The sequence below is a fragment of the Rhinolophus ferrumequinum genome, chromosome 25, assembly GCF_004115265.2.
Source record: "Rhinolophus ferrumequinum isolate MPI-CBG mRhiFer1 chromosome 25, mRhiFer1_v1.p, whole genome shotgun sequence".
NCBI classification, from domain to species: Eukaryota; Metazoa; Chordata; class Mammalia; order Chiroptera; family Rhinolophidae; genus Rhinolophus; species Rhinolophus ferrumequinum.
Genome location: NC_046308.1, coordinates 14,605,625 through 14,631,191, shown reverse-complemented (window position 1 = coordinate 14,631,191; position 25,567 = coordinate 14,605,625). Strand labels below are relative to the sequence as shown.

Here is a 25,567-nt window from a genome sequence, read left to right as displayed (position 1 = left end):
CATATGAATCTCATTTATATGTAGAATCTAAAGAACAGAATAAACAAACAAACAAAACAGAAACAGACTCATAGACACAGGGAACAAACTGATGGTTGCTAGATGGGAGGCGGTTTGGGGGGATGGGTAAGAAAAGTGAAGGGATTAGGAAGTACAAATTGGGAGTCACAAAATAGTCACAGGGATGTGAAATACAGTACAAGGAATATAATCAATAATACTGTAAAAATTATGTATGTTGTCAGATGGGTACTAGGCTTACCGGGGGGAAATCATTTCATAAAGTATATAAATGTCTAACCAGTGTGCTGTACACCTGAAACTAATATAAAATAATATTGAATGTCAACTATGATTTAAAAATATATTTAAAAATATACGTGTGTATATATATATATATATAAACACATATATAGAGAGAGAGTCACAGAATGTAAAGTACAGCATAGGGAATAAGTCAATGGTACTGTAATAGCTATGTACGATGTCAAAGGGTTAGCAGATTTGTTGGGGTTATTACTTTGGGAGGGGTGTAAATGTCTAACCATTATGTTGTTTTGTACACCTGAAACTAATAATAAAAAAAGAATCAGCATTTTAAAAAAAAGAAGGAAACTTCCTCAAACTGATTAAAAAAAAAAAAATGCTAGTACAAGATCCAGTGGTGAAAGACGCTTTCTCCCTAAGATTAGGAATGAGATAAAATGTCCACTTTTGTCACTTCTCTTCAGCAATGTACTACAGATTCTAGCCAGGGAAATTAGACAATAAATAAATAAATAAATAAATAAATAAAGGCATTCAGATTGGAAAGAAAGAAGTAAAACTATAATAACTTTTAATGCAAATGACATGATCTTACATAGAGAAAATCCTAAGGAATCCACTAAAAACCTATTAGAATTAATATACATGTTCAGTAAGGTTGCAGGATAACAGATCAAGATACAAGAATTAATTGTATTTCTGTACACTTATCACAAATAATCTGAAAATGAAATCAAAAAGACAATTCCACTCACAATAGTATCAAAAATAATAATAAAGTACTTAGGAATAAGCCTAACCAAGAAGGTGAAAGACCTGCTGTATACAGGCATACCTCATTTTATTGTGCTTCGCTTTATAACGTTTCACAGTTGTGTTTCTTACAAATTGAAGGCAAGGCCCTTCCACCAGCAAAAGATTATGACTCGCTTTATTGCAATACTAGCTTTAACATGGGTGTTTGGAACTGAACCCACAACATCTCTGAGGTATGCCTGTATGAAAAACTACAAAACACTGCTGCAAGAAATTAAAGAAGACTCAATTAAATGTAAAGACATCTCGTGTTCATGGATCAGAAGACTTAACATTAGATGGCAATACTCCCGAAACTGAGCTACAGATTCAATGCAATCCCTATCAGAATCCCAGCTGACTTCTTCGTGAAAATTGACAAACTGATTCTAAAACTCATATGGAATTGCAAGGGACCCAAAAGTAGCCTAAACAACCTTGAAAAAGAAGAACAAATTACGAAGATTCATACTTCCTGATTACAAAACTTACTACAAAGCAATGGAAATCAAGACAGTGAGGTATTAGAACAATGATAGGCATATAGATCAATGAAATAGAACTGAAAATCCAGAAATAAATTCATACATCTTCAGTCAAGTGATTTTTGACAAGGGTACCCAAACCATTCATGGAGAAAGCATAGTCTTTTCAACAAATGGTGCTGGGACCACTGGATAGTCACATGCAAAAGTTTTTCCCTGACCTCACACTATATAAAATAATTAACTCAAAATGCAAAGACATAACTATTAAGAGCTAAAACTATAAAACCCCTAGAAGAAAACATAGGAGTAAATCTTCACGACCTTGGATCTGACAAAGGAGTCTTAGATAAGACACCAAATGCACAAGCAATGAAATAAATAATAAACTGGACTTCATCAAAATTCAAAACGTTTATGCTTCAAAGGAAATCATCAAGAAGGTGAAAAGACAACCCACAGAACGGGAGAAAACTTTTGCAAATCATATATCTGATAAGGTACCTGTATCTACAAAGAATTCCTCCAGCTCAATAATAAAGACAATCCAATTTTAAAATGGACCAAAAAAATCGAACTTTTCAATGTCCAATAAACACACAAAAAGATAGTGCACATCATTAGTCACTAGAAAAATGTAAATCAAAACCACAACGCGACAACTACTTCACACGCACCAGGATGAATAAAACGGCAGAGAAATCAGAACCCTCATACGCTGCTAGCAGGAATGTAAACTAGTACCACTGCGTTGGCAAGTAGTCTCCTGAAATGATTAAACAACATTACCGTATGACCCAGCAATTCCACTCCTAGGAATATACCCAAAAGAACTGAAAACAGGTATTCAAACAAATACTCGTACATGAATATTCATAGCAGCACACTCACAATAGCCAAAGGAAACTTGTATGTTGAATATCCGCTGGATGAACAGAAAAACAAAATGTGACATATCCATACAATGGAATATTATTTGGCTGCAAAAAGGACTGAAGTCAACATGCTACAACTTGGATGAACCTTGAAAATATTACACGAAGGGAAAGAAGCCAATCACAAAGTTTACATATTATGATTCCATTCATATGAAAGTCCAGAATAGGCAAATCTATAGACACAGAAAGTAAATTAGTGATTGCTGGGGTTGTGGGGCTGGAGGAGTGTAGGGGGACAGGAGTTTATAGCTAAAGAATAAAGGGGGTTTTTTTTTGACGTGATGAAAATATTCTGAAATTGACTGTGGTGATAGCTGTACATATTTGTAAACATACTAAAAAATGCTGAACTGTATACTTTAAATGGGTGAATTGTATAGTATGTAAATTATATCTCAATAAAGCTGTTTTTTCTCAATCTGCCAAGTGCCTAGCATAGTCTGAAACACAGTAAGCGCTGTCCAATAAATGTTAGCAATTATTATTTAAGAGCCCATTAATAGGTTTCTCTACCCAAGGGGAAAAAACCCAAGTCAATTCCCCAATTATTACGGGCCAAGAATATAAGTTTCACATAGGCGAACTAGCATCTGTTATCAAGGACCCTTTCTAACATTTTTTGTTCTCTCACCTCAGCATGGTATTTACTACATTTTAATTTCCCCTCAAACAAAGAAAAAAATGGGAACTATCTCAAACAGAAAAACCCCCCTCTTCTCAAGAGAACTGCCTGCATTATCAAACGGTATTAGTGTTTCACAAATTTTTAAAATGTTTAGATATAAATTTCCAAATTACGATGTCATATAATCAAACTTAGGAGTTCTTTTATTAAATATCTTGTCTGAAATTAACACAACTGAAGTGTCCCCAAAACTAAAGCATTTTATAAAGAAATTTAATTCTCTATGTTAAAAATAGCACATGAAAAAATTCTGAACTAATACAATAGGCACAAAGCCCGAGGAAATGCTAGGTACAATTTTAAATGTCTTGTCAGGGTTCGACCTTGGAGCAATTGCCTGCTCATCAGGGCTTTCAAGTACAAAATCCAAAAACAGCAATTAAGCAAATCAAAGGAATGTTTACAAATGTCAAAATAAATGGACTTTAGGTGGGAGTAAATGAAACATGGTTTTTAATTTCCACAAAATGTGGGAATTATAAACCTTTCCTAAGGCCTTATGATATGCAATTTATCATTCTACCCATATTTCCAATAAGACAGGTACTATTGTAGAATGGTTTTCATCATGATAAAAACTGGTATGTCTTTGAAAGACAATGTGAGGACAGGTTGAGAACATAGGCTCAATTATGAAATGCACTCTCTGGGATTTGGCTGAAACCTCTATTTTAGAAACATGGACAGTCATGTCCCCAGCCCAGTTTTCCAGGTGATACAGAAGGCCAAGGAAAGAAGATTAAGGGCTAGGTCTTGACTGTCCAGCAACTATCATAATAAATTTCTTTCTTTTGTAAGAATGTTATCTTTTTTATACTCACTATGCTGTACCTTCCCTCCCCAGGACTTACAGATCTTATCTATGCCTTTTGACCACCATCACCCATTTCACCCACCCCCCACTCCCTGCCTCTGGCAACCACAAATCTATTCTATGAGTTTGGGTTTTTTTTTCCTCTTAGATTCAATGTATAAGTGAGATCATACAGTTTTTGTCTTTCTCCGACATATTTCACTTAGCATAATGTCCTCAAGATCCATCCACGTTGTCACAAATGGTAGGATTTCCTTCTTTTTTATGGCTGAATAATGTTCCATCATATATGTCTATACGTAGATGTACATGTACATGTATATGTATAAAAACGTATTTTCTTTACCCATTTATCTATCGATGGGCACTTAGGTTGTTTCCATATCTTGGCTATTGTAAATAATGCTGCAATGAACATGAGGGTGCTGATATCTTTTCAAGACAGTGATTTTATTTCCTTTGAATAAATACGCAGAAGTGGAATTGCTGGATCATATGTTAGTTCTATTTTTAATTTTTTGAGGAACTTCCATACTATTTTCCATAGTGGCTGCTCCAATTTATAATCCCACATAAATTTCTCATCAGTAGATAATATACTCCTGTTTTTCGCTTCAAATGAAGAAAATCTGAAGCTGACTACCCATAGTCACAATACTTAATAGCTCATCTAAGGAAACAAAATACTATTAAAATTTTCTTTACATGTTGGGTAAACATCTTAACCAAGAACGAGCTGTGAAAATAAGGTCTACCTCTATGGTTTAAGGATTTACTTCATACGTGTCAGAGGAAAGTTTGCTAAAAATCATTCTCAGAATAAAATACATTCAATTTATAATCTTCAACCTCTAGGAGAGTACAAAGGCATGCTTTTATGGCACTGCCTACTGCCAAGTCAAGTGATACAGAGAAAATTTATTTCATAGGCCCAACAAGAGAAATATGTTGGGTGTTAGGAGAAAAAAACGTAGAAGAGATAGGGTGTTTATATTGTAATGGCACCAAATAAAATACACTCAAAACACCTGAGTAAATGTTACTACATTTTCTCTATTCTACTTCCATCAATCTCATAAAAAACTGATCACAATTGACATTTTCCTGTTTATTGAGAAGTTATCTGTTTAAAGATTCCAGCAGATGTACTTCTATGGTTCGTATGAAAGGAAACACATCCTGCTAGGAACACATACAGGAAAACCCCTACTAGTAGCAAAATCCCGCTCAGCTCATTTGCTGAGACCTTTCCACAGCATCTATTACTCCAGTGCTCACCAGGCTGAGGAGGTTCCCTCGCCAGGACGACAGAAGACGCCCGAACGTCCCAGGGGGAAAGAACACGGTCCCTCTAAGTTGCTGCTTTTAGGGCAGGCACTTTTTAAGAGATCGGCATCATTTAATAGGAAATGGCAAGTAGAATCACAAATGAGGAAACAAATGTCCTAAAATTAGCTATGAAAATGGCAATGCCAACATTTAAAAATTCCTTTTGACAAGTTGGAAATGTAATCTGTAAGCCAACATAGGATACACATTTACAAAAACGCAGACACCCAAAGTAAACATGGGAGGTGCTCTGATTAAGTATAAAAATTCAACTTTCATCATTTTTGGATATGAGATGCTGAGCTTTTTTGAATTTTCTTAAACAAAACCTACCTGTGACACTCAAAGAATTCGCCTAACAAATCATTTTCACCGCATCCAATTCCTTAACAGATTGATATATGAGATATTCCAAGAAAATGCCTAATTCACCTGCTTTAATAGAAGTTGTTCTTAAAAGGAAGGAAAAAACACCCAACATTTGCTGTAAAGCACAGCAGACAGTCAGATATACAACGGACCTCGTACTCCACTGGTGTGGCTGAAATAGATTTACGTTCCATTGATGACATTGAGGTGTTGGAAAATGCTTTTTCTAGTAAAACTGCTGACCATTTAAGACAACTGACTGCAAGTATGGAACAGCCTTGATGTTGGTTCAATGTACCATCATAAGAATGGTAAGAATAAAGGGAGTGGGGGGAAGACAAGTTTAGAAAACAAACAAAACGAATAAATGGGGAAAACTCACACTCCTCATGGCCCTCCACACAGTACCATCCCATTCCTCATCCAGGTAACAGGTAAGATGCCAAGCGCGAGGCACGCCAATCACAAAGGCCCTTTGTTGCAATTCAATAACCCGATATCATTTTGTTTTAAAATGTTTCTAAGAACGAAAAGACAAGGAAATGCAAGTAAGGTCTACCAAACAGCATCCAGGCTCAGTCCTCACAGAAGCCTGGATTGGAAAGGGTTCCAACGCGCATCAATTCCAGCCCCTTCATTTGCAGCCCAGAGACATTATGTGACTCGCCCAAAGACAAGGGACTCCAGAGAGAGACACAATGACCTTGAACCACAAAGTCCAGTGAAGTTCAACTTTCTACCCCCTGAACTTTCCGTTTTTCAATGCTAAATGCCCCATCAAACATACAATTTGGCTTTCCCACATCAGCCAAGAGTGCCACTCAGAGCTCTTTCATGTGGGTTCCACTTGGCCTGTTTGCGCAACTTTTAAATATGAAATTGCATTTTGCTCACACTTTATAAACATGACTAAACACAGAAAAATCAAAATTCAGAAACTGACTGTAAGCATTCAAATATACTGAGACAAACAACAGAGTATTAGGCCAAAGGAAGCAAACCTTGACTTCTGATTGAAAACCCTTGGGTTTTGCCAGAGGACTATGTGCTCAATCGTCAAAGACAATTTCTAAAAGGTGAGGTATAACGAAGAGGTTTATACTTTTTAAAGCTTTCTGAGAACTCCTACTTTTACAATTTTGCACTCATTGTAGGAGCCTGTTACAAAGAGAAGTTGGGGACCACCTGATAACAACACAGCACTGATGATGAAGAGTAAAATGTGAAGCTATGAAAATGACTGCTAAAAATTAAGTCTGACAAGAAATGAAATGGGCTATATACATACAGAAATCAAATCACCATGATGTAAACTTTAAATATCTTACAGTTTTATGTGTCAATTATACTTCAATAAAGCTGAAATTTTTAACAAAATGAAATAAGCATATGAACAGCAAAATAGCTGTTCAAAGATCAGTATTTAAAGATCCTAAATACAAAAAGTAAAAATCCTCAAATTAACTCTTCCACACTTGTATTAAGGAGAGGCCCTTTTATCAACTAAAAGATGCCCGAATGGGTCCTGTAATGCGCTTAAAATAAAATAAATAAGGACGCCATTACAGAAATTTTGCAGTTACTAAAATGAGACTATAAGGTTTCAGGGGTCAGCTCTTACTCTTCAATGACAGAAAGACATATTATTATTACACTGTCAAAATAAGAACAGATTTTCCCCGAGATAATGCGCAAGGATGATGTGTTCGCAATCCCTCATGTCGCCCAATTTTCTGCTTATCACCAGCCTCTTCAGCAGCACAACCACCTCCACCCATCCTTGGAGCTTTGAAAAGGACTGAAGAAATCTCTGTCATGGAGAGAGGCAGGCACCACCTGCCCAGAGAACACTGTGCAACTGGATAAAACCGTCTGCGGCTGCAGTCTTCTCCGGAGGGCACCACAGGAGACTAGATTCAGAAGCTCAACTCGGCTCTGCCTCTCCCTTCAAAGAGTCAAATTAATCCCAAGAGTTTTCATACCAACTGCAGAACTTTTACAGACATGACTGACCCAGCTATCTCACTTTAAAATTAATGATGAACGTGTTTCAAAATACTCTTTCTATACTGATGACCTACTTTTCTTATCAACAACTGGTAAAACGCACACTGTGGATGACTGTCTAAACTTGCTAAGTCTGTTTCCATTACTGAGTCAGATGGAGTTTCTCTTGGAATAAAATTTTAGTAATTCTTTGGCAATATTTTTATACCAGGAAATGAAATTAACTGGACTCCCAGATCTTTCTGTTGTTTTTTTAAGGCATTTTTATAAAGACACTCATGAGCTAGTCACAGGCAAAACCAGCAATGTCAAAAAACAAAGTAAACACCTTCAACTGATGAATTTCCGTCTTCCCTTTTTAATACCCCATACCATGGGCAAGCAGTGATTTACTAAACATATACTCTTGACAATGTTTCAAGGGAACGCTAAGGTACAGTAGGAAAAAGTCTGGCTTGGATGTCAGACACGAGCTTATCCTAACACAGTCACCTACCCACTGAATCATTTTTGTCCCATGGTTTTTGGTCTCTTTTATAAAATGGGAGAACTAAAATATAAATTATTTCTATGGTCCTATTATAATCAAAAGGCTACAAGTCCGTAGGAAATGCTTCTTTCAGTGGGATGTAGTCCACAATTAACTAAGAACCAAATTAGTTACTAGCACCCACAGGGTTATGTACACAGCACATACACTCATCTGTGAATGCTGAATGGGTCTTTAATCCCAGTTATTCGTCATTCATTTATTCAACATTCAATTATTTATTGAGCTCTGACCATACGTCGGGCCACCATGTTAGACACTGAAGATGCAGTGGGGAGCAAACCGACCTGGCCCTTGCTCTCAGGGACCTTCGTCTACTGCAGGAGACACACCACAACCAGACCTTCACCCAAACATTAACGTGGGGCTGGGACACATGTTGCGATGATGAACTCCATGGGGAGGGAATCAATAACCAAGGCAAAGAACCACCTCTTTGTATATTAGCGCCCAAGAGCCTTCTCTATTCAAGTAGGGCGTCTGAAAAGAGTAAAAACATAGGAAAATATTTAAATTACTCATTGTGCCTTTTCAGATTAATAACTGGATCTATGGCTTTAAAATTAAGGTTGTTTGCCAAGAAAGGTTCCTGGATCTTGAAGGTAAACATACTAATCATGCCATTTCAAAACGAAACTGTTTAAAATAAAAATCTCCCTATGTTTCCAGAATTTTCAGACAAACTATAGAAACAGGAAAGTATACCTCTTAAAATCTTACTGCAACTTAGGACAAATCATTTTGTCTGATCCGTTTTGGTAAAATTACAAATTATTTCCTTATCAGTACACCTCTCTCTTCTAAAGGGGGGGAAAACACAGACTGTCAGTATCTGTAATAGAGTGCAAGAAACTGTAAGAATGTAACTCACTGGAGAAAATGTAGTTACAACCAAATACTTTTTATAATCTTTAAAAACTACCAGAAATAAAAGCGCCACACACACACACACACAAACACACACACCCCACGTGCAATTACAAAAACAATTCGTTTTTTTGTGACCACTCATCGCAACACCAATCACCGATATGATATAAACCAAAGCCTATCATTCCTGAAATTTTAATACTGCACACATGAACTCCTAAATGACGAGATCATTCAGCAGTTGAAATGGTGCACAATTTGCCCTTATTCAGTTGTCAAATTCTCAACTCAAAATGAACCCAAACACATTGCATCCTCGGAGCTCCCGGAGCCACTCAAATGCCCCAGACCTGCCCCGTGATTCTTCGGGGCTGGGCCTGAAGCCACATCAGGACAAACCACCAAGAGGCACAACGTCACTTTCCAGTCAGTGGATACATTAAAGAATGAGAAACTCGAGAAAGACAGTATAGGAAAACTCAGCTGTTCAATGGCTACCTTAACTTTAAATCTGCATCTTGATAAAAATTATGGTTCTTCCCATATCTACTTTGACAAAAACTATCAAGATGAAAGCATGCTTCCACTAGGATGCGGCTTCACTGATTCTTTCTAAAGTCAAAGCGGCCCTAAGAACTCCATGCTACCAATATTTTCAATTGATTCAAGGAGTCAGTTAAGTAAATTTGCAATAAAATACCAAAATGTAATGTCACCCTGTTTTTCAATCAGAATCCATGCTATAAATAACCAGAACTCCAAACTTTGCTTTGTAAATGAAACACTTCAATATACATATATCCACACTTTGCTAACATTTATAACGAAAATTTTGAAGTTAGCTTACATAAGATAATTTAACAAGAAATGCTTAAAATCAGCCATCCTACACCACAAAAAACGTCCTCTTTATTTATACTCTTATCTTCTAGGAAAATGGGAAGACTGACAATCTCTATCATAAGTGCATCATGTAAAACTGAAATTCAATTATTCAACTAATATTTACTGAGCACTTACTATGTGTCAGGCAGTGTGCTGGGACATGGAGGCACAAAAAATGTAAGAGTCTCTTCCTTTCAAGAAACATGCAATATGGTAGCACTAGAGTTCACTTTCACAAACTGGAAAATACTAATTCTATACTTATATTTACCTTTGAATTTCTACTGATATAACCCAAAATTTCATTAGTATTAGCAATGAAATCATTAACACTGGTGACACCCACAAATTACATTTGCATCTACTTTTATAACTGCGTATTGGAACTATATTGACGTGTTAGCCTAATGTTTTGTTATAATGCCTTTCCACAATCTGGGCCACCCTACCTGGCTGACACGACTCTCCCCCATCACACCTGTTCCCAGTCAGCCCAGGGCTATTCCACACACCCACAGACAGGCCTCACCCTCCGTTTCCCATAAATACTGACTCTCCAACCCCCGTGTCCTCTTAGCTCCCACAGAGCTCAGTCCCTACACAGAATTCAGCACCAAGAATTCTGCACTTGAGGGCTAGGGGAAGCTTGTAATGTACTTTTAAAACGATTGCACATTTTATAAGGAAATCTCAACATGAAGCCTGCCATGAACACAAAGCGAAGACTTTTTTAAATTGCACCCGAAAAACCAGGTCCCAACCTAACCCTTGTTCCACTTAGCTTCATAAATTGTTGGAATGAGAAGAGTTCTTGGAAACTGGGTAGTCCAAACCCTTCAAAGAGGCAATGACAAAAAGGAGAGCTCGATTATTTCCCATTGTTTGTGGAAAGAAGGGGCTTTTTGGTACGAGTTCATAAGGGAAGAGAAATACAGATGGAGATCAGCACCTGGCTCTGGCCAGCACAAGCGGCCCCAAATTACAACATTGCCCTGCCCCGATCCACTTCTCAAAGATCATAGAAACCCAGCCACTCGGCTAAAACCTAAGACCCTTTCAAGCCTTGGTTCCCAAACAGAAAGAGAAAAAAAGGGATGATGAGTATTGGGTGGGGGAAGTGGAGCAGATTTACGGTTTTTGAGGTAACAGGAAGACTCTTTCAAAACAGGCAGGGCTTCCTCCTGATTCCAGGGCTTTACGTGGGCTTTGCCAGACCCCACAGGCCTCCGCACAGCTTTCCCCTGGAAACACTGTCACCTTGACTGAACGCCAACATTTCAGAGAGACAATCTGTCCATCAATGAGCCTCCCTTTTTACAACTATCAATATTGTACCTCTACAGGGTCAAGGGACATGAGTAAAATAATATAAATAAGGCCCACAGCTGTCCTAACAGTGAATAACAGTGATAGTTTAGTAATAACTGTGGTCATCCAGGAACACATTAGTGGAAATACATTTGAACCACTTGCTTTGCTACTTTTAATACTATTTAAAGATCAAATTAATCTGGGAAGTAGAAGTTTCAAATTAAGAGAGAAGCAAGATGAAGCACTTGGAGGGCTGCTGTGGCATGAGGTCACTGCGTACCACACAGCTTGTGGGCAGGCACTCGGGGGTGACACATACCGTGTTTCCCCGAAAATAAGACCGGGTCCTATATTAAGTTTTACTCCGAAAGACGCATTCGGGCTTCTGTTCAGGGGATGTCCTCCTGAAAGACCATGCGAGGGCTTCTTGTCCGGTTAGGGTTTCTTTTCGGGGAAACACGGTAGTCCCTTCCTTCTGTTTCACATGACTCCCGGGTCCCAAGATCCAGTCCCATTATCACCATTCACAGTTTCCAAAGCTGTGCTGTGAATTAAGCAGATTTCTTCAGTCTAGGCTGCTAACTTCCCCGCCACTTGTAATATTGAATCTATACCAAAAAAGGCCATCTGAGTTCCAAATAACTGCGTTAGACTTTGGAACACGACCCAGTCCTGGGCTGGGGTGAATGCACACTCTGCCCCCAACAGGAAGTGCATCTGGGCTCTCAGCCATTCCTTCTTAGACAACCACAGGGCCCACGACGATCCCGTGCAGGTAAGAGGCATCATCTGCTCCACTTGACAGTGTAACTCAGCCCAATGCATGCAAGATACCCTGCATAAGATCAAACTGGAAGTCTTAGGGGTAAAAAAACAAAACAAAAAACCCCACAAAACTTTCAACTTATCTTTTCCTATAGTCGCACTGTAAAGCTCCAGTGGACCACATAAGAGAGAGACCCTAAGGGATGGTTACTCCAGTTCTAAAACAGACAACACGCATCTTATTAAATATCACCCCTAAAGAGCACTTGTTGGCTCCAGCCTCTCTCTTGCTTGCCAAAAAAAATGAGAGTGACAATATTAAGCTAAAGACACTACTAACCGCAAAATTAATTCACCAGTTAGCTTGTAAAGTGACTAGTCTCCTAATAAATTCTTCTGCTTAAGGGAGATGATAGCTCAAGTTTATATGTGTTTCTCAGTCACCACTCAGGCAGCATTTGAGTTTTTATATTAATAAATCAGCCTCAATTCTTTAAGTTCCTAAGAATGAAAGGAATTAGAATCTTTAACTAGAAAAGAATGCTTGACCATTATGAAAAGGAATTTAAGTATCTTTCATGTCAAGTAAGTAAATAATGGTGATTAAACATTTGTCCTAAAGAGGAGGTGCTTATGAATTTTGTCAAGAACCCCTACAATGTCAAGAGTGGAAAATACACCCCCCCCAAAGAGATTTCATTCTCCCAACACACTTCCTTTCCCAAGTGTGTTTATGGCCTTTCACGAAACTGAAAACCTACAGCTTTGTTCATCCAGGATGAAAACCCCACGGCAGTTGTCAGAACATGTGGACACACATCGGATTCCACAATGGGGCCAAAAGGCTCTTACACCAAACTGCCATGTGCCCAGATTCCCAGGCACAGAATAACGGCCCTGTGAAACAATGAGCAACTTCTGCTCATCCGAAACGGTTTTCATTATGCCTGTTACAATCTATGTAGTTCAGTACTGGACTTGTGTTGTTTCTGTCAAACTTAGCGTTTGCATATGCAGATGACCTAATGGTGCCAATTATTTTGGTAAGACAGAATGCAAGGGCACCTCTGAGATATTAATTATTGGTCTTTGAAACATTTAGAGGTAAGTCCTTAACAACCACTGCTTACTAATGGTCAGATTATAAGATGGAGGAAATAAAAAGGGATCAATAAAATACTATCAAGGAACTTTACATTAAAACTAGGAAATCAAGTCTACCGAAGGTTTCCTATATTTCCAAGTTTCCAAAAATGCATCTAAAAAACCTTGCTGAAAATCTGGACCAAGCTTAATAACACATGTGCGATCTGAAAATGTGAGAAAAACACAAATAAACATTGGAACTGCCTACCAATTGTGATGATGAACTGAAGAGATAAGCTGCAAGGCTCAGTTTGTAGATCTGGCAAAAGACCGTGGTAGAAGGTTAAGAGAGAACGGCTGCACTGGGTCAAGAACTAAAAAGGGAAAGCCAACATCAGGGTCACGTTGTAAATCAAATTCTAAAATTCCACACTATACTACAAATGCACACTACCAACTGTTGACATAAATTCACACTACTCAACAGGAGAGCTGGGGGAGGAGGGAAGGAACAAGTGAAGTTCCTGATCGTGGGCAAGTCTCTGAAGCTCCTGTGAGCACTGGCCCCACATCTGTAAGATGAGGAATAGACCAGCGAGGACTTCCCATTTGGTCTGTGATGCAGAGTCACCAGGGAGCCTGAGCCTGAGAAGCTGTATTTATAAAGGTCTACAGGTGATCTCCACATGCAGTCAAGAACGAGGACCTCTGCACCTGAGAGATCATCTCCCAAATCCCCCTAAAATGATACATATCTTTAAAAGGTGGTTTAGATACTGGTGCTAAATAGGATCCATCATTCATAATTTTTTTAAAATGAAGTGTAGATAATTGCATGACCAAAGGAGAAAAAAAATAAATGTGTAGTATTGTGAAATGACTGCCTTCAGTCATACAAAATATAAGCCTCCTACTCCTATTTATATTCCAGTTTCTCTCTCTCACTCTGACCTGTACATTAATTTGATTTAATTTCTCTTTATTGTGGCAAACAGGAGGAACTGCTTTCGTTATTAATGTAAGATTCAAATGACAGGCCTAATTTACCATCCCAGGAAACTGCTGTGGCTCTTCCCCCCCAGAGTGCGACACTTTATTGCGATGCTGCCTGCCGCTCACATTGTACCAGAGGAGCGGCTCACGCACTGCAGTGCAATCTCCTTTCAAACTGTAAAAAGATGAATCATTTGCCAGGAACTAAACCTTTTTCCTTAAAATAGACAGACAGACAGACTAAACATAAACATAAAGCCTGAATAAGAGAAACCTGTCTGAACAGACATTTCTAATTCATTTTTACCACCTTCCTGTGCTAAAATTAGACATTTTCTTTCCTCTTTAGTGATTCAACTTGATTCAAAGTCTAAAACGCTGAGGTGGGAGTGGGAATCCATACATTAATAGCTCATCACCAAAAATAAACTGTATTAAACTCACTCTATTTGATTCTCCGCAATTCCATTCATGAACAGACATTAAAGAGTGAAGAGCACAGGAACACAAATTTATTCAGTGCTACTCACTATTGGGCACTTTACATACTTTTTCTCATTTAACCTCGACGATAACCCAACAAGGTAGTCATTAACGTCTCATACCACAGAAGAGGAAACTGAGGTTCAGGGAGGGGAGGTGAACTGGCAAAGTCAGTTACTAAGAAACGGAGCCAACAGTGAAACCCAGCTCAGTCTGGCTCTAGAGCAGGGGTGTCCAAACTGCGGCCCGCGGGCCAACTGCGGCCCGTGATCCATTGTTAATTGGCCCGCAGCAAATTCCAAAAATATATTTAGTTTACTTAAGTAAACCAGGTGAGGCAACACGTACTTCACCTCGAGTGAGCGGCCCGGCTGTTGGTGTATTTTACCGCATATGGCCCTTGGTGAAAACCGCTGAAAAAAGTTTGGACAGCCCTGGTCTAAAGACATGCACCCTTCATTGCCTCAGTTTCTCTAAATACAAAAGTCCCTTAAAGCAAGAAACTACATAAGGTATTTTTCTTCTCTTCTTGACTACCTTGCCACAATTCAACCACTTCAGTGAACTCAGTGCAGAACATGTAACCCAAACGGCCCGTTAGTGTTTCCTAATTCTCTGGGAGACACCAAGCATTTTAAATGAAAGTAGTAAAAGTGAACATAAGAATACAAAATAGAACTAAAGACTACTACTTGGGTCAGATGCTCTAAGAGAGAAGCAAGAGAGCATGAACAGAAGAATGAAAGGAAGAAAGTGTGCAATGCACCCTTACCCCCAGTTTACACCCTGTACGAGACCTGCCTGCATAGGGATAGTTTCAGTACTGACCTCTCCAAACCATCAGGACTGGCCTATTGCATTTGGTGTGGCTAAATCGTACCCAAGTAAATGCGCTCCCTTGCCATCTGCCCTGCTGAGAAAGCTGTGAGCCAGTCATTACTGTTCATTAGGGGGAAAGAACCTGGACACGAATATTCTACTCTCAGGAAAATGTTTCAAACACTCAGTTTTACAATCTGAGCAATTTTTTGCTAAGAGCTGGACTTAGATGCGAGAAAGGCAGAAGGGAATCACTCCTGTACTTCATGTTACTCTATCACAGGCAACAAAGGTGTGAATAACAATCAGAGAAAGCCAATGATCTCAGGATCTTTCCATTTAACTTCAATAATAATCACTCATTCAGCAAATATCCAGTAGGCACTGGAGACCAAGCTGTGAGCAAGAGAATAGAGAATCTGGTCTGCCCCTTCCCTGTGAATTTTTCTCTCACATTCCCCCTATAAGGGAAGGTGCCTTTCAGACTGTAAGCTCAAGGTCCAGCTCCTTGTAGCGGACAGTAGTGATGAACGTACAACGCATGAGGGCAGAGCCAATGTCTGCCTACAATAACGAGGAAGGTTTCACAGAGGATCCCAAAGGACAAGTGGGATTTGGTAAGTGGAAAAGGGTGGCGTCCTAAGTGCATCACAAGAAGATCTGAAGGAGAGGATGTTTCACGGAGCGGCAGTGGGGGTGAAGCGTGAGATAGGGCCGAAATCAGAGACACCTCGATCTACCACCACATTCAGAAGTCTGAACGTTAACCCTAGGCAACGAGGTGGGAGACCACCAGGGAATTTAAACAGCAGAATGACACTGTTCGCTGATGAACTCTTTCTGATCTAGGACTAATTCAAATCTTTCCCTGACCCTTTCACCTTTGGCTTTCAATTTATACAACCAAAATATTGATGAGAATATGATTTAAGGTCTAAATAATTTCTAACTCCATTATTCTCAATCCCGACTCCATTAGGCATAAATTGGACATCACCCGAATTAAAAACTTGTGCTTCACCATCAAGGACACCATCGAGAAAGTGAAAAGAAATGTATGTCAATTACACCTCAATTAAAAAAAAAAAAGGAAGTGAAAAGACAACTCAAAGAATAGGAGAAAATTTTTGCAAATTATATACCTGATAAGGCACTTGTATCTAGAATACATAAGAAACTCATAACTTAACAATAAAAAGATAACACAATTTTAAAATGGGTAAAGCATCTGAATAGGCATATCTCTAAAGAAAATATAACTGTCCACTAATCACGTAAGATGCTGGACATCATTTGCCATTAGGGAAACGCCAATCTAAATCACAATGAAATACCACTTCACACCCGCTAGGATGACCAAAATCAAAAAGTCAGAGAATAGTAAGTGTTGGTGAGGATGTGAAAAAATTGAAACATTTACACACTGCTGGTGAGCTTATAAAATGGTGTAGCTGCTTTGGAAAACAGTCTGGCAGTACCTCTAACAGTTAAACACAGTGTTATCAACATGTCCCAGCAATTCCCAAGAGAAATGAAAACATATGCCCACACAGAAACGCACACGAATGTTCACAGCAGCATTATTTATAATGGCCAAAAAGGGAAAACACCCAAAACACCACTCAACTGATGAATGGATAAAAAACAAACAAACAAAAAAACATGGTATATCCATACAAGGGAATATTATTCAATCACAAAAAAAGGAAGTACTGATACATGCTATAACACAGATAAACCTTGAAGACATTATACTTATTGAAAGACAGACACAAAAGACTCCATATTGTATGATTCCGTTTATATGAAATGTCCAAAATAAGCAAATGCAGAGACAAAAAGTAGATGAGTGGTTGCCTAGGGCAAGGTAGGGAGGAGAATTGGGGGGGAGGGGTGCTAATGGGCCTGAGGTTTTTTTCTGGGCTGATGGAAATATTCTAAAATCGTGGTGATGACTGCACAATTCTGCGAATATACTAAAACCACTGAATTGTATACTTTAAATGGATGAACTGTATGGTATGCGAATTATATCTCAATAAAGCCATTATAAGACAAAACACATTATGCACTACTGAAATACAAAATAAGGTCTCAAAAAGGAGTCTAGAATCTTGTTCACTCACTTTAAAGGATCTGAACTAGGGCAATGAAAACCCAGAGAGATTCTATTACTTAACATTCTAGGTACTAGGTCATACTGAAATATTCATGAGGATTTCCATGTTTTAATACAGAAAAGGCATCTTAAGTTTAAAAAGACAGGCAAGAGTCAGAAAAGAGTTCATAACTCAGAATAACACAGGAAACTCATCAAATGGAAAACAGACATGGATTTGACCCTGAATATGAAAGTGGCACCCACATTTATTACTGTTCCACCTCTGAAAAAGAAGTCAAAGGTAAAACAGCCCAAGTCAAAGGTAAAACAGCCCAGTAAATAATGTTTGTAGACTATCAGTTTGTGACAAATCAAAGTACTAAGAAATAATTTGTCTTCATAAAGAATTGAATTGCCACATTCCCGGTCACATAACTAAGAATGGATAATTTATCCTTTTAAACAGTCCATTTCATAGACTTTACAGTGACTCTCCCCCTCATGGTTGGAGTGGATCCCAAAAGTGACAGATGCATTAAGCATAAAACTTAAGAAAAAAATCCAACAGTGTCTACAAAGGGCTATTTCTCAACCCTAAATCTAATCCTAAACTATATATAAATAGACATAAATGCTGATTAGCACAATGTGCCGGCAAAGTAACAAATGATCATGAAAAATTCAACACTGTGTGCAGTGGCATCTGATTGGTATGTGTCTTATTAAAATTCATCAGGCTTTAATGTACCTCCCACAAATAATCAAAAACAAATACCAGGCACGTTCAGGATTTGTCAAAAAGTATGTACCCGACCTTTACACCAATCTTTGTTCAATCCTCAGTACACATGACTATTGCCTACCATAAAAAACAAACAACAAAAAACATTGTACTTCAAGACCTAACATGCAACACAATTTCCAGTTTTGACTTTTTTCCTCCGATTTATTTATGTAACCTCTCAGACCCAAATTACTATTAGGCTTCATATCCAAACATTGGGACTCTGAGATGTACCTCCAAGCCAAAAAATTTAGTTTCCTTAAATTAGTTTTCTGAAATATACAGAATCAAGTCCAAAGTAGATTTTTCCCATTTCTTCAGTTTTACAGGGAATGCAGAAAGTAATATAAACAGATAACTATTTGCCTTCACAACTGAACAGACGGTACAAAGCAACTACTTATACTTAATCATGTTTCTGTCTATTCTAGCAGGCCCTGGTGTCAGGAGAGAGTTCTGCCAGATAAGGACAATGAAATGCATTATTATATAGTGTGACTAAGAGCCCGACAAGTATAGTTTTAGAATGCAACCCCCAGGCAGGAAGGCTACGGCAAGAGGGCCTAATATTTTGTGATAACTATTTCCAAAAGTAAACACAGTTCCCACACAGGACTAGTTTAAAAACACGCACTCTACTCAATTCTTTTAAAATGTCTTATAGGTAAGAAAACCTTTTGTATCTTACTATCCTGGGGGAGACGAACAACTTGCAATTTGCTTCTCACACCGAATCCCACGTTTGCAACATGTAGAGCAAGGGCTTCAGATACCACAAAACAAGGGCAGCCTACATTAAGGCCAAATATAGGATGTGATTCTAAACCACTATGCAGTAAAGCCTGCGTTTCCTTTTCCAGCGATCAAAACCCTTTGAACACTCCCAAAAAAGGATGGCAGGGCCAGCGCCTCTCTCCAAGAGGAAGCCCCTTTCTTCTCCGCTCTCCCGCAGCCTGCCACTTCCCCCAACACATTCAAATCGTTGGAGAGACGGAGAGCTGGTGTGTGTGCGCTTGTGGGGACGGGCGGGAGAGCTGAGCTCGGTTCCTGCATTTCCACCCTCCACATCTGACCTCATCCTCAGTCATTTAGGCGCAGCGGCGCCCCACCTGCACCTCGCTCCTTTTCACTGCGTCCCTCGCCAGCTGCTCCGCTAGGAGGGGAGCACGTCTCTGAATCACCCAGTTCACTCCGACGCTCCAGGCCCCCGACCCTGCAGCATTCCTGCTTCATTCTTCCTCTCCCAACCCCCCGCCAGTCCCAGCCCTCGGCTCCCACCGCTGGGCTCATCCACTTCCCAAACCACCCCCATCCACAGTACTCAAGCTCTGGCCGTGCCCCGCCCTTCCCCACCGACCCCAACCCAGATTTGCAGGGCCCAGAGCTGGCCTCGCACCCAAAGCCAGGCAACCCCTGGGCGAGAGAGCCACCCTCACCACCACCCCCAACCCCCCAACAGGACCCAGCTCGCCCCGGCCCCACGTGAACCCGGCTTCTACCTACCCCCACCCACTCGCTCCCTAGGACCGCTCAAACCCCGCCCCCAGCCCCAGCGCCCCGAGGCTCTGCGCCCTAGCCTCGAGCAGCCCTGCCCACCCAAGACCCCACCCAACCAAAGGGGTCCCTGACCCCAAAACCCCCCCCCAGGATAGCCCTGTCCCCACTCGGCCCGCGGCTCCTCACCCGGCCAGGAGGATTCGGACACCTAAAAGCCTCCCCTAGACAGCCTCCTCCCCACAGGGACCTGGGTTCACTCTCTCCGGGCCAAGCCGTTCTGTCCCCAACTCTAACTCCCCACCAGGCCCCGAGCCTTCGCAGCAGCCCCGGCCCCAACCCCCTGCACATTGGCCAGGGTGGGTCCCCGGCCCAAAGACCCGCGCCCCGCGCGCCCACCCCAGCCCACTCCCCTCCACCCGGCCCTGCCCCACGCCCCGCCGGCTCCTGTCAGCCAGCGCCCGCACATGCTGAGAGGACAGGTCCGCCCGCCCGGCGCGCTCCTGAGACACCCCGCCGGGCGCGCGCTGCTCACCAGGGCCGAGGTGCCTGAGGCGCCGCCGCCGCCGAAGTCCCCGCTGCAAAGCCCGGCGAAGCCTCCAACCGCTGTCGCCTCCCGCCTGGCACTGAGGGCTGCGCGGGGGAGGGGCGCGGGCAGCCGCCCCCGCCCCCGCTGCCGCACGCAGGCCCCGCCCCCGCGCCGCGCTGCGCCCAACCAGTATCTCCGGGCTGCGGCGCGTCACGCCCACTTCCGGCAGGGGAAGCCCGCTTCCCACCCTAGGTTCCACGCTTCCCCCGTCTGGTGGCGCAGAGGAATGCAGGTGGGCCGCGGAGGAAGGCAGTGCTGAGACGCACGTACCGCCCACTAGTCATCGAAGTGGCCCGAGTGCCACGCCCACAAATGCCTTCAATCCACGCACACTGCCCCTCAGAAGCTGAGCGGTATTCTTTGAGCTCCGCCCACTGACCTGCTTGACTCTGCAGAGCCTCATCCCCGGCTCCTCAAAGGTTACCCCAAAACCCCTTAAAACCGGAACAATCAGCTCCTCTGAGCCCCGCCCATTACCTATCTGAGCCCTCAGTCAGACTCCTGGCTCCCTAAGCCCGGTTCCCTGCCCATTGCTTCAGAACTGGCCAATCAACACCACAAAACCCCGCCACAACTTCTAGAAGCCACGCCCACGGACCAGCAACCCCATTCGCCGCATCGCAAGCCCCGCCCACTTCCATATAAACGCCTGAAATTCCAAGCCCCGCCCCGAATTCTCGGATCCCCGCCTCTGGCTCCCGAAGCTCCGCCTCTGCTCCCATCAAACCCTCCCACTACCACTTCTGGGGACTCCTGATGCTCTGGCCCTTCCCCCACTTTCCATTGTCAGATTCCTAGTACTGGGCTGGGCTACACCCACGTAATCCCCACCACAAGCAGAAGGGCCCGTCTTGACCCCATTTCGCAGGTGAGGAAATGAAGGATACACTGTCCCTCCCTTTCTTTTCCTGGCCAAAGTCCCTCACCCGTTTGCTTAATAACTGGATGGACCAGGCCTGAAAGTCAGAGCACCGGAATCGAGTCCCATCTCTGCTGTTGTCAGACTGTGTCGCGGGGGCAGTTCCCTTAACCTCTGTATGCCTGAATTTCCTGGTCTTTAGCGTGAAGTTGGCCTGTTAATAATAGCCAGAGTCCCTTTCTGAAATACCAAGCTCTGAAATACCACGATTTGGGAAAACTGGGCCTGAGAAACTGAATTAACAAAGCAGACCTACTAAGGGGTAAAAGCAAGCATCTTTGCCATTCACAGGGGGAAATTTTTCATTGTAAGCATCAGCCTCAGAACTGTGTGTTATGTAAATCAGTGTCCACCTGAACCAAAACAGCTGTTCAGGAACAATATATCTTCAAAACAGCTGTTCACAGCAATATATCTTCTCTAAGTCTCAGTGTTTTATTAGTAGAATAGGGATACCGTAGTAGCATCCCCTTCCTGAAGGATTCCATGAGCTGACAGTTAGTAATGCACGTAGCAGGGTGCCTTCAACAAATGTACCTGTTGCTGGTAGTGCTGGGCCACAATATGGAGAGATGCATTTCATTTTGCCCTCAAGCAGCCACTGCTTACAGGAGGGACGGCACACCCTTTCCAGAGCCAGACTTTGCCACTCACTTCATTTAAAATGAGACGAAGCTAGTAAAGCATCTAGTCCGATGCCGGGCATTTGCTGATGCACAAATATGATGCGCTGTTATTGATTCCTATCTTTAGTGAAACAAGGGCATTGATAGCAGGTAAGTGGTGTGGGGGAAAGGAAGGTTGAGAAAGTGCTCTGAGATGGAATTATGGCTAACATTTTCCATTGCTTATATATGCCAGGTGCTATCTGAGTTCTTTAAATGCAAAATCTCCTGAAATCCCCTCCACAATATTATGGCCCCCTAAATAATTCTTAATCCCTACCTATAAAGGTGAACAAAATGAGAAATTAAACTACTTGCCAAAGGTCACACAGTTTGAACCAGGGGGAGCTAATGATAGAACCCAAATTCCTCTACTTGCAGAGTCTGCACTCTTAGCCAGTTAGTCATTACATTAAATTGCCTTTACGGCAGGATGACAGCATAGAAAAAAAACACAAAAAAACATAGACTTTGGATTCTAAGAGACGTGGCTCTAAATTCAGGCTCTACTACTTACTAGTTGTGTGACCTTAGGCACAACTAGCCCTACTCTGAGCCCTACTCCCCTCTAGTATATAGTGGGGTTCATGCAAATGCTTACTTCAGGGAGTGGTTTTGAAGAATCGAGAGTTTAGATTCAGTGAATTAACACATGGCAAAGCATCCAGCACGGTGCCCAGCACAAAGTAGGTGTTTAAAGTTTAAAACATGTTGATTCCCTTCCCCCGGTTCTTTAAATGATGAGATTAGAAGTAAAATTTTCCATGGCACCAATTCCCCGCAATGACACGACCATAGAGCGGCCACGGAATACGTTGAGAAAGAAAGATTTCCAAGGCCTTTCTTTGCCTTCCAGCTGCCTGTTTCAGTTCCTAGTTATATCCCTGGGTTGAGGGAGGTAATTCTTAGAAAGGAAGTATCTGAAGCCAGAAGCACCGCTACTGCACTACACCTCCACCAAATGTGGTCAGCAGAGAGCTGCTACTCCAGAAGCAGCAGGAAAATTGCATAACCCTTTGCTGGGAGAAAACCTCCACCAACTCGTTGTTCTTGAACCCATGGAAACCCCTTTGTGGTCCCTAGAGAAACCTTGGCTCTGTCCAAGCTGGCCCTATTTGAGAGTCTTTTCCTGCTCTCAAATGTGGTGATTTCTGAAGTCGCCTAAGATAGATACTAGATGAAGAGGAATTTAACGATCAGAAAAAATAAGCGTGATTCCAAATCACTCATGTATGAAGAAGAAAGAATTGTGGGACCTGCATTCGTAGGCTCCTGAGCAAATCATTTTTCTAGTTTCTCTTAGTAGCAAATGGGGACATTAATCTTAGGTTGCCAGGGCAACCTGGAAGCTGAGTGAATTACCTATGGAAGCATTAACAAATACTAATAATATTAAATACATGAGAAACTGAAAGCCCCTAGAGTAATCTCAGTAGGCAAGACCCCTAACTGAGTAACAGAAGGGGACAAGACACAGAGAATATTAAAATTCACCCTACATTGATAAATCTTGATTCTCATTGCTTTGAGTGCTGCTTTCTGCAAAATAAAAGCTAGAAATGATTGGCTGGCTACAGAGGGAGGTCTCTTTTTTATTTTCAATTAAGCTTTTTATTTTGAGATAGTTGTAGATTCACATGCAGGTGTAAGAAATAGTACAAAGTGATCACATGTGCCTTTTACCCAGTGGTAACATCTTGCAAAACTATAGTACAATATAACAACCCGGATACTGACATTGATACAGTCAAGATACAGAACATTTCTATCACCATGAGGACTTCCCACATTGCCCTTTTAGAGCCACACCCGTTAGAGCCACTTCCCTTCTGTCCCAACCCCTTTCTTAATCCTTAGCAACCACTCATCTGTTGTCAATTTCTATAATTTTGTCATTTCAAGAATGGGAAATGAAATCATATAGTATGCAACCTGTTGGGACTGGCTTTTCTCATTCAGTATAAATCTAGAGATGTTTCCAGGTTGTTGCATATCTGAATAGTCTAGTCTGCTCCTTATTATTGCTGAGTAGTATTCTAAGACACGCCTATACCACAATTTGTTTAACCAATCACCCGTTGAAGGACACCTGGGTTGATTCCAGTTTGGAGCAGTTTATTATGAATAAAGCTGCTAGAAACATTATAAACGTTCACGTACAGGTTTCTGTGTGAAAATATGTGTAAGTCTTCACTTCTCTGTAAAAAATGCCCAGGAGTACGATCGCCGGGTCATATGGTAGCTATATGTTTAGTATTTTAAGGAACTGCTGAACTATTGTTCAGTGACTGTATCATTTTTACATTGCCACCCATCAGCAAGCTAGTCGTGATCCAGTTTCTCTGCATCATTATTTTTTTATTTTAGCCATTCTGATAGGTATATAGTGACATCTCACTGTGGTTTTAATTTGTATTTCAAGGAAATACAATCTTTTTGTATGCTTATTTGCCATCCATATGTCTCTTTATGTCTTTTGCCCATTTTTTAATTGGACTATTTGTTTTGTCATGTTCAGTTTTGAGAGTTTCTTAAAAATATATTCTTTATATTAGTTCTTTATAAGTAAGATATGTGGTTTGCAAATATTTTCTCCCAGTCTGTAGTTTGTTTTTTCATCCTTATAACAGTCTTTCACAGAGAAAATGTTTTTGAATATTGAGCCACCTTTGATTCATTGGAATAAACCCCACTTAGTCATGGTACACAATTCTTTTTATATATTGCTGAATTCTATTTTAATGTATTGTTAAGCATTTTTGTTTCTAAACTAATGAGGGGTGCTGGTCTGTAGTTTCTCTTTTTTACTGTCTTTGTCTGGTTTTGATATCAAAGTAACCGTGGCTTAATAAAATGAGTTGGGACATGTTTCCTCCTCTTATATTTTTTGGAAGATTGTGTAGATTACATTTAATTCTTTAAATGTTTGGTAGGTTTCTCCAGTGAAACCATTTGGACCTAGAGATTTCTTATTTGTGAGCTGTTAAATTGAAAATTCAATTTCCTTAATAGTTACATTGCTATTCGAATGATCTAGTCTGTATTAGGTGAATTGTGGTAGTTTGTGTTTTCTCAGGAATTGGTCCATTTCATTTTTTGTCAAATTTATGTATGTAGATTTGTTTGTAGAATTTTCTTATCTTTTGATGTCTGCAGGGTCTGTAGTAATAACTCCTCTTTCATTCCTGATGTTTGTGATTTGTGTCTTTTTTTTCTTGGTCTATCTTAGAGATTTGTCAGTTTTACTGATCTTTTCAAAGAACTGCTCTTTGTTTCATTGATTTTTCTTTATTGTTTCCCTATTTTCAGTTACACTGATTTGTGCTTTTACCTTTATTATTTCCTTCCTTCTGTTTGCTTTGGGTTTATTTTGCTCTTCTTGTTCTAGGTCCTTGAAGTGGGAGCTTAGATTATTGATATGAGACTTTTCTTCTTTTCTAACAACATACGCATTTAGTGCTATAAATTTCCCTCTCAGCACTGCTTTAGCTGTGTGCCACCAATTTTGTTATGTTGTATTATCACTTTCATTCAGTTTAATATATTTTTAAATTTTCCTTGAGT

General features: G+C 40.8%; 1 protein-coding gene across 1 annotated transcript in view; it reads right to left on the bottom strand.

The window, feature by feature from the left end:
• Positions 1–20,493, bottom strand: part of CORO1C (coronin 1C) — a 73,212-nt gene extending 52,719 nt beyond the window's left edge. Inside the window, exon 1 of the mRNA XM_033097990.1 lies at positions 20,366–20,493. The gene's annotated coding sequence lies outside the window, so the exon portion shown is untranslated. The remainder of the gene's footprint in view (positions 1–20,365) is intronic.
• Between the last annotated feature and the right edge of the window lie 5,074 nt (positions 20,494–25,567).